The 17,262-nt window shown below is 33.0% G+C and overlaps 1 protein-coding gene and 1 long non-coding RNA gene across 2 annotated transcripts in view; one reads left to right on the top strand and one right to left on the bottom strand.

Moving 5' to 3' along the window:
• Nucleotides 1-17,262, top strand: part of GALNT1 (polypeptide N-acetylgalactosaminyltransferase 1) — a 165,126-nt gene that overhangs the window by 10,754 nt on the left and 137,110 nt on the right. The gene's annotated exons all lie outside the window — the stretch shown is intronic.
• Nucleotides 3,150-4,874, bottom strand: LOC127543569 (uncharacterized). Its single transcript, XR_007949259.1, has 3 exons — nucleotides 4,746-4,874; nucleotides 3,768-3,894; nucleotides 3,150-3,208 (listed from the first exon to the last, which is right to left on the bottom strand). It is a non-coding gene; the product is annotated as an uncharacterized LOC127543569 (long non-coding RNA).

Raw genomic sequence — 17,262 nt, 5'->3', positions numbered from 1 at the left:
TGACAACCGCCTTTGTGCATCTCTTCACTTTACATCTTTGGCTGGTGGCGGAAGAAGAGTTTTCAGAGGAAGAAGCTACGAGTCGAGAGTTCAGCAGAAGATTGAGAAGGCTCTCTCAGAGGCACAACCAGACCTCTGTGGTGGCTAGGCTCCTGCACCTTCCCCACTGAGACCAAGCTGGTCTGAAAGACTTTCCAGAAAGCCAGCCGAGCCCCAAGTGAAGAAGACAAGAGATTCATTCCATCTTTGTGCTAGCTGGAAGCTGAAGAAAGCAGAGGCAGAGGTTGAAGGACAAAACCTTTGGATTTGGAGACATTCGGAGGGAGCTCTTGGAACCAAGCAGAGAGATAGGCCTCTCAACCAACCGGGCTATTTTGGAAGGAGAAAATAAACATTTGTATTTTTACCAGCTGGCTGCATTTGGGGTAATTATTGATCTGAACTAATACTAAGGCTGCCTCCAAGAAAACCTCCCCCAGAAACCTGCTCTCTCTCCGCCAGAGAGAACTATTCTACTTATTATAAAAGAAGATGATTACCACACTTTGACCATCTTGTGCAAAGAAAAAAAAGCAGAACTTGAACAGTGTACATTAAGGTTCTGTAAGAGGAAGAATGAAGAAGGAGGAATAGACATATATATGTACGTCCTTACAGAAATTTTATAGGGAATGATAGAAAAGCTATGGCATTTTTTTTGTTGTTGTTTTGAAATTCACTTACAAATGTAAATAATTACAAAGCAAGCTGTGTTGGGCAAATTGATATTGATATTAATGATTTTTAGAAATAAAATTTTTAAAAAGAGCACAGATATCAGAGTTGCCTTTTTAATGAATGATGCCTATTCCACGGAGAGGGAAAGGATTGATAAAACTATAGTGAAATTTTTAGATAGAAACGAGCAGGTGAGTTGTGAATTTAGTAAAGAGATTGCCTTCTAAGTCAAGAGAGTATGCCTGGGATTATGGATCTGAGGGAAGTGGAAAAAGATTGGAAGTTAAGTCTTTGGGGAATATAATGAGAAGTCAGATCTAAGAGGCTTTCCCTGCTGCAGCAAAGTTAGCATAAGTTTGTAGTAAAATCAGACACTTTTGTGACTTTTTCTAGCAAACCTGGAAAACCTGAGAGTAACAATTATCTAGCATTGGGGAACAGTGAATATTTAAGGGAGGGTGAAATATTATAGGGTACTATCAAGATTATTGAAATGGTTAACTTTAAGGTCCAGTAGGAGTAAGGAAGTAAAGCCAGAAAAATATTAAGGATTGTTAAAATTGGGAGGGGTCAAAAGACTGGAGGTTACTAGGATTGTAGCATAGCTTCAGTAGGAATGAAGAAACAGTAGGAACAATGAAAGAAGGTTGTGACTATTACTGTATCATCTTATGATCCGTAAAGTCCACATGACACCTCCTACCTTTATGCAGTCAAAACTGTCTTCTTCTTTCAAGGTTTAGGTCATCTCCAAAAAGCCTTCTTGGATTTCTTTCCCCTTCTTCAACAGAATATTTTCTCCCTTTTTACATTTTCCTACAGTATTTTGGGATCTCTTGACGCCATGATTTCCTACCTTGTATTAAACTTATCTATATGCCAATATAACCTTTTCCCCCTTTTCTTCTCTTTCTTCCCCAAGAGGGGGAGAACAGAGCATTTGCCTTTTATATCATTTTATTACTAGTGCTATCACAATGCTTTGGGTACAGTAGGTGCTTAATAAATGTTTGCTGTATTTTCTGTATCAGATAATGGTAATGATAAAGATAAAATTGTTTGCATGAACATGCATAACAGTTTTTGTCTTGGTAATTCCATATTTTACTGCAACATTAAGTATTAATATATGAAAACTATGACAAATTATCTTGCTTCATAATTAAGTAAGATACTAAAGATAAATTTATAAATGCCTTTTTATGATTGGTAAATTTTGCTTAGGGCAGACATAGATAATTCTGGATGTTCATACCCAAATGAGTCCAGGTAACCAGCCTCTCCTTGTTATGTCCCAGCCTGTCTTTGTTCTGTACTGACCATTCTCAGCCTTCAGAGATAATTGTGGTTGATCCATTTGGTATCTTCTGGAAGCTTGATTGTGAAATCTGTCACAGTTTGTCAAAAATTTTTTTTCTCAAGGCCATTTGAAGTATTGGGGTTTCTCTTACCTCCCTGTTTAGCCTATGGTTTTAGGAACTTACTCCTAAAACTGATTATTCTATAAGATAAATAAAAAAGATTATTAAATGTTTTTACAAACAAATTAGTTGAAAAACAATTCCAAAGAACTTGAAACTTATGAGGAATATAAATGATAATACTTTGCTAAATGACAGTGTTGAGGAAGGGACTTTTCTGATTTAAAAAAGGTTTAATTAATATAGTGAAGTTTTGCTTTGTTTTGTTTTTTAGTGCCCAGGGAAAAGTTTGGTAGGGATTTGCTAATCCAAAATATTATCCACAATTCTGTTGGGTGGTTCTGGTCTTGTTCAAGAGAACACTTAGAAATTTTTACTGACCATAGATATTTATTTTCATAAATTATTATCCTGTGTCAGAATTCTCAGGTGTTCCTCTGTCTCAAGAGTGCTAAAGTGGCAGCAACTTTGAAGAATCTTCTTTTTGAAGAATTTTTTTTTAAAGTAAAATGTTGTAAAAAGAAGTTCATAGTGCTAGTCTCTGGATGAGGGATGTTTATTTTGAATCTTCCATTGTTGTTCAAGAATGGTAAAACTGATATGCAGATTGGAGGAGGGGTAATCAGGAAAGGTCTTATAGGCAAATGTTCTCACATTGTAGTAAAGTTCACTTGTGTACTTAAAACATCTGTACTTTCTTAGTGGTAATTTTTACTTTAATTTTCTTCTAGTTGTTCTTGTCTATCCTTAATGTATTCTCCAGTTCCAAAATTTTGATTCTGCCACAAACATCCTAAGTCTACGAGTTAATCAAGTTTATTTAATGAAGCTACTGTTATAAGTCAGATACCAGAAGTTTACTAGAGATTAGCAATGACTAGAGAGGTTCTTATTAGTCCTTTGCACAATTGCAAGGAGGAGAATTTTGAGACTAAGATCTTACTGAGAAAGTTTTAGCTAAAAATATATTAAAAAGCAAATGAGTGCGAAAATAGGCTTATTAAGGAACACTTTACCATTTATTGGTGGTGCGATCTTGGATAAATATCTCTAGATGTCAGCTTCTTCATCTATAAAAAAGAAAAGATTGGACTAGATGTTCTCCAAGATGTTCTCCCTTTCTACCTCAAATTTTATGGTTCTTAGTTTGAGAAATGGGCAGCTAAATGGCAAAGTCAATAAAGTGCTAGGCTTGTAATCAGGAAAACTCAACTTCCTGAGTTCAAATGTAGCCTCAGATACTCCCTAACTCTGTGATACTCAGCAAGTTACTTCATCAGTTTATCTCAGTTTCCACATCTGTAAAGTGAACTGGAAAAGGAAATGGCAAACCAATTCTGTATCTTTGAAAAGAAAACTTCAATTGATGTCATTAAGAGTCAGACATGACTGAAAAAACCACTGAACAAAAGTTTGGGAAATGATACATGTTTGAAAATTCAAATAAAATTTGATTGGTATGTGTGAAATCAGAAGTTCTAAAAACCAATGAGGCAAATGAAAATTACTTGTTTAAATATTTTTAAAAGGCAGTAATAAACATGTAAATAGGAAGTTCTTTAAAATCTTTATCAGAATAAACAGTAGGTTTTTTGTCAAAGCAAAGGCTTAATTGTATCTGAACCTTACCTTCTTCTTCCTCCCTTTCAACTTCCTTTTTTGTATATTGTTTTCCCATAACAGGTGGCAGGATCCAAGGAGCTTGCTGTGACTCTTTTTCTTATTTGTGCCCATATACAGTATCTTAGCACAATATCTGGCAAATAGAAAGTGCTTAATAAGTATTTCTTGAATTGAATTATCAATGTGAATAAATAAAAGAATAAATCAATAAAGCATATATTAAGTGCTTACATTTTGCAAAGCATTATGCTAAGTGAGGCAGTCCCTATTCTCAAGGAGCACACATATTAATGGTGGAAACAATAGCCATATAAAAGGTTTCAAGGCAAGTCAAAAAGTGAGAAGGTCCCATGGTCCTTTAGTGTTCAGTAGATCATAATGATTCCTTTTTTATTGTCATTTCTATCGATAAAGTCTCATCAGTTTCTGATCTTGAACCTTTTTGAACATTTGACACTACCAAGGATTTTAGTGGCAAGAACTTTCTTTTTCTGAGTCTTTAATAGATGTTACTTTAGTAAGTGCAGCTTGCAAGGCTGGAATTTCATAGGGGCTGCTTCCTAGTTTGATGGCTGAAACATTGGTACACCACAGTCTTTGGGATTAGGGGTTCCCAGGCTATCTTTATGAGAGTTTGAGGAAAGGTGATATTTAAGGTGGTGGTGATGGTTTGACTTGCTTGGCATATGCTGTTTCCTATTTTTTCCTCAAAGTATGTTGTTGCTTTCTAGACTGTTTTACCTGCTGGACCTGATCTATGAGGAGCAGAAGTAGGATCAGCCTCTTTCCCCAGAGAAGTTAATCTCTTTCCTAAATTATTAGCTGTTCCTTGGAATGACCAGAAGTCCTAGGGCTTCTAATTTCTATCTGTAAAATTGACTGTAATTTTGTATGTGTAAAATAGTTTTCATACTAATTTCTAGAGCTTCACTTTTCCACCCCTCAATTCTAAAGGGTTAATTAGTCAGCTTTTGAATATATTACCTTTTTTTTTTCTTTTGGTCCATAGGCTTCTTCTATTTTTTACATGCAGCTTCTGGGTTCAAGAAACTTGAGTGTATAGTGAAGTAGTAATACTAGTCAACATGCTATTTATTTGTTATTGTTGCCCTTAGCTCCTTGAGAAAAATAAAAATATGGGAGAGTATTTTAGCATTCATTGTTCACATGTTTCATATGATTTCAGTGACTTGTTAATACTTTAAAATTTTTTTGTAATTTCATAGAGCACTTACTCATTAGGTGAAGTCTCAAGACATATAATCATAGATACTTACAATATTAGAGGTAGAAAGGATCTTAGAGATTATTTAGTTCAGGAGTTCTTAACCTTTTTTTTTTTTTCCATGGGTCCCCTTTGGCAGTCAGGTAAAGTCAATGGACTCTAAACTGTTTTTTAGAATAATTTTAAAATCACAATTTAAGAAATGCTAACTTTCAGTTTGAGGTTAGTGAAAATTAATTTTTTTTTCCATTCAAGTTCATGGAGCTTATGAAATTTATCTATGAACCTCAAGTTAAGAACATCTTTTTTAGTCCAGACCTCCCATTTTAAAGATAAAACTAAAAAAGCTCAAATGACTTATCCAAGATCACATAAGCAATAACCAAAGAGTTGAGATTTACATCTAGGTCTTCTGGCTCCTAAACTCTTCTTTCTTACACTTTGGCATTTAAAAAATTTTATGTATGTTAATTGTCATTTTGTGGTCTCTTTTTAACTAATCGAAAAAGCATTTTGTAGGGTTGGGGGAAGGGAATAGGAGTTAGAATGGGGACTACTAAGTTTATAATTTCATTGGCATAGTAAATCCCCTTGTGAAGAAATTCCCTCTCTTAATGGAGTTGGGTACCTTCTCTAGAAATCATAATCTTAAAGAGTTTCCTAGAGCAAAGGTTCTTAAACTGTGAGTGTGACCCCACATTGGGTCTCATAATTGAAAAAGGTTTTGAAACGATGATTCATTATTATCAGTAAATGTTTAATTTGTATACCTATTTTTATAAATCTAGGGGTTGGTGAGTAGAAAAAGTTTAAGAAGCCTTAGCCTGGAGCACTGGGTCTTAGGGCTGGTGTGTTATCACAGGCTGGAATTGGATTTGAACCCAGGTTCCAATTGGCTTTCTTCAATATCATGCGGTTTTTGCCAGGGATTTAGTATTGAAAGTAACAAGAATACTCACAAATCTTCTCAAAATATTAGGAGTCAAAAAAGGACCATAAGAAAATGAGGAATGCATTATCTTAGCTTTAGAAAGCTTAATAGTGGGTTGGATTACAATAGGACAAGTAAATTCCAGATTTGGTTTTGAAAGAGTTTACAAGATCAGGGCTTTTCTACTTGGACTGATTGTAAAGACCCAGAAGTAGTTGGGAGAAATAAATTTATATTCCAGGAAACAGTAGGGAATAACCAATTCTCTAAGATGTCATATAATTTGACACCTTTTAATTTTTTATCTTTATCTTTTATCTTTATCTTTCTGTATTCACAAATAGTAGATATGTTTAGAAAATTTTCACAGGGTTGTATGGTCATTTCCAGGGTAGATTGGAGAGATTTATAGAAGTCTGGAAAGAACTTGGTATGGAAGGATACATGGTGGTAAAAAAGGAAAGGAGCAAAAGCACCAGCCCTCAGGATTAACAAAAGGAACAGTATATTTGTTGAGTGCTCCAGAACTCATATAGACATATCAAATTTAGCATGTCTAAAATAGAATATATTATCTTTCCTCCCAAACCCTCCCTCTTGATTTTTTAAAAAAAGTTACTTGGGTTTGCAAACTTAGTCATTCTCATCTTTTTTACACTCACTCCTATATTCAGTGAATTGCTAAGTCTTGTCCAATTTGACTTCATAGTATTTTTCATTTCTCCACCATCACATAATTAACCATGATAGTTTAGATCTTCATCATCTCTTAGTTGGACTTTTGCCATAGCTTCTCTGTTCAGTTGGTCATTCTATCTTCCATCTCTATCTTTTCCAAGTCTTCTGTATAGTTGCCAAATTTATATTCCTAAAGTGCAAGCTTCACCCTTGTCACTGTCCTGTTAGGAAGCCTCATTAATTCCCTAGTGCCTCTAGAATACAATTTGACATTGCAAAACTGTCACAGTCTTATTCTAAACTACTTTTCCAGACTGACTTCAAATTACTTCTTCACAAACTGTGTTTCAGCCAAAACAGACTATTTGCTGTTTCCCTTACACTGTGTTCTATCGCTATTTCTCATGTCTGGACGGCTCTTTCTCTTTGCCCCAGCCATTTGGAATCTTTAGTTCCCTTAAGTGCTCCTTTTTAAAATGGACTTTTTTCAGATTTTAACCCTAGGCCAGGCCCCTCATCCCTCTTTGCCTTCCTGCAGTTCCCCCCCCCCCAAATTACTGTTTATTTTGTTCTTATTAACATGTTCTATCTTCTATAGTAGAATATAATAAGTTCCTTGACGGTAGGCACATTTTCAGTTTTTAATTTCTGAATACGAAGGAGTCAAAGACTAATATAATTTCTTGAATTGAATTAATTACACATAGTAGATTAAAATTGGTGCATTTTCCTCTTTTTTCCCATTTTTCTTGATTATTAGGAACATGGGGGCTTTCATTTTTAGCTAGTAGAAAGAATTTTTAAAATAACATTCATTGATGCAGGCTTTTGGATTTTTAACCTAACTCTTTCCAATACCCAGGTAAATTCTTTCAAATCCCAATCGTATTATCTGTATACATACTCCCTAACACCTTTTCATTATGGAGACCATGGTCTTGGGAGACAAATTCATATCTTAGCCTACAATTTTCTGACCCCCTTCTTCCCTTCTCTTTCCCCCTTTCCTCTATTCTTGGGTCTTTTCCAGTCCTTTTGCTTGCTAAGACTTGCTTTCTACATATTGTTCCAACCCAAGAAAATGTTGACTTGCTTGAAAAGAAGTTAGCTGATAATGCTTTTGTAATACAATAGGAGGTGGAATTGTTGATGTTTATTCCTTCCATCCACTTCCCATCATCACTCTCTGGAGAAAGTAGTAACAACACATATTTTCACCTCATCAGTGAAGAGGTGTTGGGATTAGAAGGAGAAAAGGAGAGACAAATATTCTGAAATTTGATCTGAAATTGTAGGTATTCCTGAGATATTTGAATCAAACTTCTTTGACCGTCATTATTCAGATTCTTCATTTGACTGATGGTAGTTTTGGCTCTGCAAAAACAAAACAGACCTAGTCTTACAAACCCACTCCCACACACAAATTCATCAAAACTGAGAGTTTACTTGATATTTTTACACCATAGTCATTCAGAACATATTGACTTACTGTTTTTCACTTTGTTTTTGGCTGGGGAACAGCTGCATCTTATCTCCCTTACTTCCTGTTTGTCTTTACTAGTGGGAAGTTGGTCTAAGTTTGTATTTTTTCTTTTTTTCTTTTAGTTTTCTTTTATTTTGAAATTTACTTTAGATTCCTGGCCATTGTGGTGGTAGAGTAATTTAAATCTTTGTGTTATAAAGATGAAGCACTCTCTCCCCCTTTTAAGAAAACATCCAAGTCAATTTATGCTCTGTGTTGTAAAATAGATAAACAAAAATATTTTTACTTTGGGGCCATCTATTGGTAGATGAAAATAGCTTTGTTAATCAGAACTTTATGGAATTTTATTCACTCTAATAGAATTTTACGTATTTGTAGTTGCTAGAATTGAGCCTTTAGTTTTCTTTGCTTAGATTATATGTTAAATCTATGATCTAGATTCAGTATCTAGTCCATTTAATTGCCTATTTGTGCTAATTAAAGCTCCAGATTTTATTTAACTTTTCCTTAATGGCATATTAAGTATCCTCAACAGCATAGATGCTATAGAGATTATGTAAGTAACCATGTTTTACTATAAGTATATAATTGTTTCCAGAAATAGGGTTTGAAAAGAATGGATACCATCAAGACTGTGCACAAGTAGGATAGGGGGAAAAAAGACCTACAAAAAAAATTATTTTGGGATCCTTTTTACTCTGAGTAACTTTAAAAAACAATAGCTTATCTAGCCTTTTATAGTTTGCAAAGCACTTTATACTTATCTCATTTGATATAATAGCCTTAAGAGTTAGAAAAGTTTTTTTTTTTTTTTTTTTTGGCAACAATTCTCTGACTTAAATAATTTTTCTTTTGATTTAGCCTGTAATTTCTTTAGTATAGGGAATTCCTGGGAAGTTTTCTTTACTTCTGTAAATTGACATTTTACATATTATTGAAGTTTCTGAGGTACTGAGAGAGTAAATCATGCATGCCCAGAGTCATATATTCAGAATTTGTCAATGACAATTTGAATCCCTATCCTGAGCATGGATTTTTATACTTAGTGAGTAATATCTTCCTTTTACAGCTAAGAACATTAGTGACCTTGCCCAGAATGGTATAGATCATCAGCAGGCAAAATTCTGCCAAACCTAGATAAAACTGTAATTGGGAAATGTTTAACAAAATAAATAAAAATATAGTACAACATAGATAATATTAATTTGTGGTTTTCTAAGTCAATGTGACCACAAGGATCCATTTCTCTTTCAGTTTGACACTGCTGTAAATCCTGATTGTGATATGGGAATTGAATTTAGTCCTACAGGCTAAATCATCTGCTGCTTTAATCTAGTAGCATTTATTTATAATACAGAATAATTTTATCTTTTAGCTGCTTATATAGTAGTAATTTGTTTCTTAAATCTTTGAGACAGTTTATCAATTTAGAAACATTTTCTTATAATTGACATCAGTTATCATTTGTGTTATATTTTCAAGAAATGAATTTTGAACTTTATGATTTATTGTTACATTGAATCTTTCTTTTGAGTAGATAGAAGAAGCCCTGACCAAATAAGTTATTAATTTTAGATTTAATGGTGTCCTGAGGCGTTTAAATGTTTGTCTTCATTTATTTAGGCTGGCATACAGGGAAAAACTTTCTTAGAATCAAAGATTGAACTATGAAATTGACCTCAGATATATCATCCAAGATATCTTCCTTATTTTACAGATACTGATGGGTGAGTAGAACTCGCACTTCAATTTTGTGTGAATACAATGGGATTATATATTTACTGAAAGCTCTTGCAGAAGATGTGTATGCACATTTATATATATATATATATATATATTTTAATGTTTTACTATATTCACTGAAAACAGTAATTAATTAACTTACTATAAGAGTAAAACCACATTTGTAGTGGCAACCAGCATGGATAATTGAAATAATTATCAAACATTGTTTTTAGTGAAAATTTCTTAATTTATTCTCCAACAAATTCTTTTACTTGAGATATTATTATTTGCAACATTTATTGATTGGTTTCATCAAAGACTTTATTTTCTGCCTCATCTATTCCTCACCATCCCTTCTCTTTTGTTGGAAACTTGAATGAAAATACTTTGGAGCAGTGAAATGGCCTGCTGAGGAAGGGAAGCTGATGATTTTTGTAATCTCCAAACTGGGTAAACATCTTGTTTATAATTTAGAGCTGAATATTTTGTTTGGTTCAGCAGGGGTCATGTTGTTTTTTTTAGTTAAAATAAAATAGTTTATTAATAAGTATTTATTGAATGCCTACTGTATGTCAGAGATTTTAATGTTATTTTATTTTATTACATTTATATAAGAAATTATATATATATATAGCCTCTACCCCCAGGGAGCTTACACTCTTATGGGGAAACAATATGAAAACAACTATGTATAAACAAGATAGATAGAAGATAAATGGAGTTAATAGTCCAGAGGAAAAAGAGAACTGGCATTAAGGGAGATCAGGGAAGACTTCTGTAGTGGAACAGAGAATTTTGCTTGTGATTTGAAGAAAGCCAGAAGATAAAATTAAGGAGAACATTCCAGGTATGAGGTATAGCTGGCAAAGATGCTTGGAATCTAGAGATGCAGCTTTAAATTTATATTAGATAGAAATTCTATTTAGTAGCTAGACATAATAGGAAAATATAAAATAAAAGGCTTCATCTTAAGAATATAATGCATTATCTTGTATTCTAGAATTTGAATGTTAATTATCTGACAACTTGGTAGATTTTATTGGCCATTTTTACATATAGTTGTAGCAACAACAGCCAAATTAAAAAGCATTTGTTAATCATTTAATTTTGTATAATTATTTTAGATTCCCTGAAAGAATTATTGTATTCCTCAGAATGTTACATACTAAATCCCTACTCCTCCATTATGGAAACAGAATCAGATTTTTCTTTGTATCACAGTGTCCCTGAACAGAAACAAATTGTATTAATGAAAAGAAAAATGTGCGTGTTTGTCTGTCTGAATAGGCCTGTGATTTACTAAGGTCATCTTTCTCTATCAGTGCAGACCTAGTTTTTAAGTGTAATGTTGTTTATGTTATATTCATTTTTATTTAAAAAATATTTTCCAGTAAGATTTTCATCTAGTTTTAGCTAAATTGGAAATGTTGCAGGCTATATGCATCCCAATTGTGTGTTTTTTAATCTGGAGCAGGGAGATCGTTGAACTTGGTTTTATCTTTGGTACATAATTTATATTATTTTGGAGAGGTTTGAGAAGTAGAAAGGATCAAAGAAATGTCTAATCTTCTATCTTGTGGTCATGGGACTCACAAATCGCCAATCCCCTCTCCATATATATATTTATGTAGAAGGAAACTATGAAACAATATAAAGAGGTAGCAAATGAAAGTGTCTAAAAAAAGATGCTGGAAAACTGAGACTAGGTGCGTGGCCTTGGTTGAACAAGATACTTTTATACTCTTTAGGTTTCCATTTTTTTATTTGTAAAATTTTGTATTATTTGAACTCATGTTAATTGGGACTTAATTATATTTGTTAGAATCAGATCTAGAATGTCAATACCTCTGATGATTTCATCAACTTATAGAAAAATGAAAATTATTAGCAAATTAAGTCCAGAATATATTAGCTGCCATGTTTTTAATGGAGCTAGACAACAGATGTGTGAATAGTGAAGTTTTCTATCATAACTCTATCCCTTCCCCAACTTTGTGATTTGTGTTAGAGACACATAAAATTCATCTAACTGGCCTGGTGACCAGTCTCACTTTTGCATTGATTCTGTGACCCTCCATTAATCCTTATTCAAATGTACTCCATCATGTATTCACATGGTCCCTTTCCCCCCACTGTTTGTTGGATTTCCAAAAATCTTTTTTTCTGTACAATGCTACCCTGATTTTCTTATTTAATTTTCTCATAAACAAAGTGCATCCATTGTTATATTCTTGTTAAAAAAGTTATATTTCAGAAAGTCTCAGTGATACCAATGAGAGCATATTTTACGTCCTCTTATTACATCTATTATTATTCTGTGTTTATCTATAATGTGAGTATAACTTATGATCTTTTTTCCCTTGAGTCTTGAGGATTCCTAAAGTTTCTAGTCTTAATCTGTTTTTCCTCTTATTCTCTGTATGAGCTGTTTTAAGAGCTTTCTTTTGGACATTTCTCTGTTCCTTCTTTGTCTCCTGCCTTTTTAGTTTAAATTCCTTTTAATCAAATCAGCCTATTTCTAGGCAAATACATTCTTTCTACTTTTCATTAGATGTGCTCCATGATGTGACAAGAGCTCTTTATTCCTGAATTTTATACTTTTTCCCCCAAAAAAGCTTAGCTTCTTTTTTTTTGATTCTTAGACAGTTGTTCACTTCACCTTTAGCTGGCAGCACTGATAAAAACACCATCTGTGTCCCTAAATTCTTTATTTCCTTGCTTAAGACTTCTTCATACCTAAATATTCATATGTGTCTTTCTAGCACTTATCATAGAGTATTACATCCAGTAATAGACACTTAATAAGTATTTGTTGAATTGTTACTGAATTACTAGATGGGGTATTTTTATGACTATTAGCAGCTATCTCTTTATTTCAGTAACTAGTATACTTTAGGATAGGAAAACAGATTGTCACCAGTGTCTTTTTTTCTCCTCATGTGAACTTACTTCTTTTTTGTGTAAGATTGAAAACAGAATTTCTTTATGGCCAGTTTTGCTTTAGTATTTTTTTTCATTAGAGGGAAGAATTATTTAAGATTTATCTTTATTAAGAGAAATAATCTTTATGGAAAAATATGTAGGATGTACAGATATTTCCTTGAGAACATTAATCCATTGTACACTAAAATTTTCACATGGGCTATTGGATTCCTTATATTTATTTTAAAAGGTGAAGTTTCAGAGGAAGGCAATTAGAATGACTATAAGGGTTAGAAAGCATTAGCTATGATTTTCTGTGAGAGGAGTTGGACTATTTAGCTTACAGAAAAGAAGCCTGAGGAGTGATTAATAACTCAGCTTCATAAATAATTCCACTTGCAAAAGGAAGAAAAAGTATTTTAAAGAGTTATAAGGAGACTGTATTTCTATAAAAAATAGATAAAATTGCCATAAATTGCATAAGAGAATTAGTTTAGATATTTCAAAACAAAACTCTCCCTATCTTCCTGATAGTGTTGCTGACTAAAAACTACATACCCTCAAAAATATAAGGGATAATTTCCATTACAGAGCATAATGTAAAAACTTATTTTTTAGAAAAAGGAATATCTTGTTGATATTTAAATAGAGTTTTGAATTCTCATAGTATTTCTTTGGAGTAGATAATTCTAGTTTCTTACATAAGAAAATTGATACCAAGAAGTAGTTTCATTTAATATATATTCTACCTCACTGTGAAGCTAAGAAAAAAGGACTCATTTCAGTGGTAAAAATATGCTCTGTTTTGATTAGTGGACTACAAGCAATGTGATTTAAAAAAAAACAAACAAACCTGTAAGATATGATAGCCCCAAAGAACTTAAAATTGAGATTAGGATACTGTAGATGCACTTAAAATAATAAAATTAATACAAAATAGTAGTGTATATGCCTTTGTGTACAATTTCTATTCCTATAGATGAATACTGTCTTAAGTGTTCTTAATTTTGCTTTTGCTATGGGACCTATTCTTACAATAATGATTTTAAGTGCACATAAATAAAATGTGTAAGATTACAATGAAAACTATGTATGGTGAAATAAATTTATCACAATATTAAAAAAAAAAAGCACCTCACATTTAGAATCCCTGATATATATAGGTGTTTAGAAAAAGAAGAGACTTCGAGTAGTTGGAGAAGAAAGTCCTGCATTAACATCTCTCTTACTCAACTACATGAAACCTTTGTTCCTGACAGCCGGATCTCTTTAGTTATTCTGCAGACATTCAGAGAGGCTAAAAACTGGAAGAAAACCTAACCTAACCATACCTAAACAAGAATCTTCTTAATTCAAACTGAGTCGTCTTTCTGCTCCTGGCTAAAGAGCTACAATGAGATGAAGCTCTCTCAAGACATTCATCTCTGTGGTTGGATAGTTCTAACAGTTTTCTCACTGCAACTTCCAGCCATCACTCCAAGTGTTGTCTTCTGGGGAGATTCAGAACAAGACTAATCCTTATTTAGAAGTGTCTTTTAGTTGCTTGAATATAACTGTAAATATTCTTCCCTATCTTCTTTTCATCAGGCTGCACATCCCCAGTTCCTTTAGTGAATTCATCTCTTTTGAACTTACTTCATTTTCTGTCTTTTCTTTTAAAATGTGCCCAGGATATATGACTTAGTTGTACAAATGCTAGTGATAATAGTAAGAGAAGAGAAGGAAATTAAAGGTATATTAGCAAAGAAGAAGCAAACACGGCAGTTTATAGTTTACTTGGAAAACCCCAAAGAATAATTAGAAAAATAAATTCAGATGAATAGTTTCAGTAGCTAGCAGGATAAAAACACAAATTGCCAAAAATCAACTTCATGTTTATATGGTAATACTAAAAACCAAGAAGAAATGATTAAAAAAGGAAAGAAAGAAATACCATTCAGAATAGCTTCAAAATATATAAAATGTCTAGGAGTCAGCTTACCAAGAAATATTGAAAATTTATATAAATACAATTAGAAAACACAGCAGAAGTGAAAGAAGACTAATATGATTGGAGCAGTATTCAGCCCTAGTGGTTAGGCCAGGTCAATGTATTGAAAATGACAGTATTTATAAATAATTTGATATATAAATTTGGTTGTATATCAGAATGCCAAGGATGTATTTTATAAAACTGGAGAAAATAAAAGATTCATTTGGAAGAAGAAAAAAGTAATTCTCAAATAAAATGGAAATAATGTTTCAGGGCTTCAAGCTATATTTTATATCAGTAATCATCAGATCTCTTTGATACTGGTTAAGGTAATAAAATAAGTAGACTAGTAGAACAGACTAGATAAGCAAGAATCAGAATAATTGAATTTAGTGTGCTAAAACAGTAGTGTTTTACGAGAACATAAAATATGGAATGGAAATGGGGGAGATTTCCTTTTTGACAAGAACTGCTGAGAAAACTAGGAAACAATTTATCAGAAAATAGATTCTGACTAGAATCTTACTCTGTATACCATGAGTTCTCAGTGGATAGGCAAAGTAAATATAAAAATCTAAAGAAACTATCTAATAGTACTTTTGATAACCATGGTTATAGAAATATTTCATAATTAAACAAGGGATAGAGGTAATTTTTTAAAAAGAGAAAAGATAATTTTAACTAATTTAAATTAAAAGATTTGTGTGAACAAGATCATTAGCTTAAGAAGGAAAAACGACAAATTAAGAGTAATCCTGATATGAATTCTTTGTAGTGGAGAAACTATTATTTGTCTTTTGTTAATATTATTGAATCTTATTATATTTGGCTAGAAAATTATCTCACCTAAAAGCTTACTATAGAAGTTAGGCTTACCTCAGAGGGAATCTCAGAGGGGTCCTAACAAAGTGGGATGGTTTTAAGGAATGTTAGATCAGATCCTGTACTTCTTTGGGGTCCTCAGGTTTTATTTTGGGGCTATCCAAGCTTTATGTTTTTGAGTTTCCCAAATTAAATTGACTTACCTACTGGTATACATCTCTAGTTGCCCTTGTTTTGGAGTCTTATCTATTGCCTATGTCAGGCCAATCAGGCAAATGTCTTTGTGTTCTTATCTGAACTCTTATAATGTAAAATTACAAAGAGCTACTTGCTCCCTTCAACCTCTCTCCCTACTAAATGACCTAATGCATTTTTTTCTAAATAATTTCAGATTTTGGATTTTTTTTCTTAATAACATTTGTTAAATATGTGGCATCCAAGATAACAAATAAGAGCAGAGAGATGGGGCTTCAAGCGTAAAGAGGAAGTGTGTTCAGGATCTGATTCTGATACTGGTTCTGTGACTCTGAACAAGTTACTTAACCTCTCAGCGAGCCAAGCACTTCTCTAAAATTATAAATTGCAGAATAAGTATCAGCCTGTATTGATACAAAGTGTTTTCTAATTAGGAGTTTTCTATAAAAATGAAATCATGTGTCCCGTCCTATGAAAGATATATAAAGAATTAACATATACAACTAGGAGTTACTCTAATAGATAAGTATCCAATGTTATAAGCAGATAGCAAAAGAAGAATTGTGAATCAACAATAAATATGAAAGAGTGCTACAAAGAGAAAAATGCAAATTAAACAACTTTGAGGTTTGCTTATCAAGTCTAACAAAGTGGCAAATATGATAAAAAAAATGGCAATAATGAGTATAGGAGGGGCTGATGGAAGATCAACATCTTTTTTTAATAATTATAACTTTTTTATTGGCAGAACCTATGCTTGGGTAATTTTTTTACATTATCCCTTGCACTCACTTCTATTCCAGCTTTTCCCCTCTCTCCCTCCACCTCCTCCCCTAGATGGCAAGCAGTCCTATACATGTTAAATATGTCACAGTATATCCTAGATACAATATATGTGTGCAGAACCGAACAGTTCTCTTGTTGCACAGGAAGAATTGGATTCAGAAGGTAGAAATAACCTGGGAAGAAAAACAAAAATGCAAACAATTTACATTCATTTCCCAGTGTTCTTTCTCTGGATGTAGCTGCTTTTGTCCATCATTGATCAATTGAAACTGAGTTAGATCTTTTCTTTGTCTAAGAAATCCACTTCCATCAGAATACATCCTCATACAGTATCGTTGTTGAAGTATATAATGATCTCTTGGTTCTGCTCATTTCACTTACCATCAATTCATGTAAGTCTCTCCAAGCTGCTCTGTATTCATCCTGCTGGTCATTTCTTAACAGAACAATAATATTCCATAACGTTCATATACCACAATTTACTCAAGCATTCTCCAATTGATGGGCATCCATTCATTTTCCAGTTTCTAGCCACTACAAAAAGGGCTGCCACAAACATTTTGGCACATACAGGTCCCTTTCCCTTCTTTAGTATCTCTTTGGGATATAAACCCAGTAATAGCACTGCTGGATCAAAGGGTTTGCACAGTTTGATAACTATTTGGGCATAATTCCAGATTGCTTTCCAGAATGTTTGTATTCGTTCACAACTCCACCAACAATGCATCAGTCGAAGACCAGCATCTTAATGTGCTGTTGGTA

Source organism: Antechinus flavipes, chromosome 1 (assembly GCF_016432865.1).
Source record: "Antechinus flavipes isolate AdamAnt ecotype Samford, QLD, Australia chromosome 1, AdamAnt_v2, whole genome shotgun sequence".
Classification (NCBI taxonomy): Eukaryota; Metazoa; Chordata; class Mammalia; order Dasyuromorphia; family Dasyuridae; genus Antechinus; species Antechinus flavipes.
This window is presented reverse-complemented; position numbering and strand designations above follow the sequence as displayed.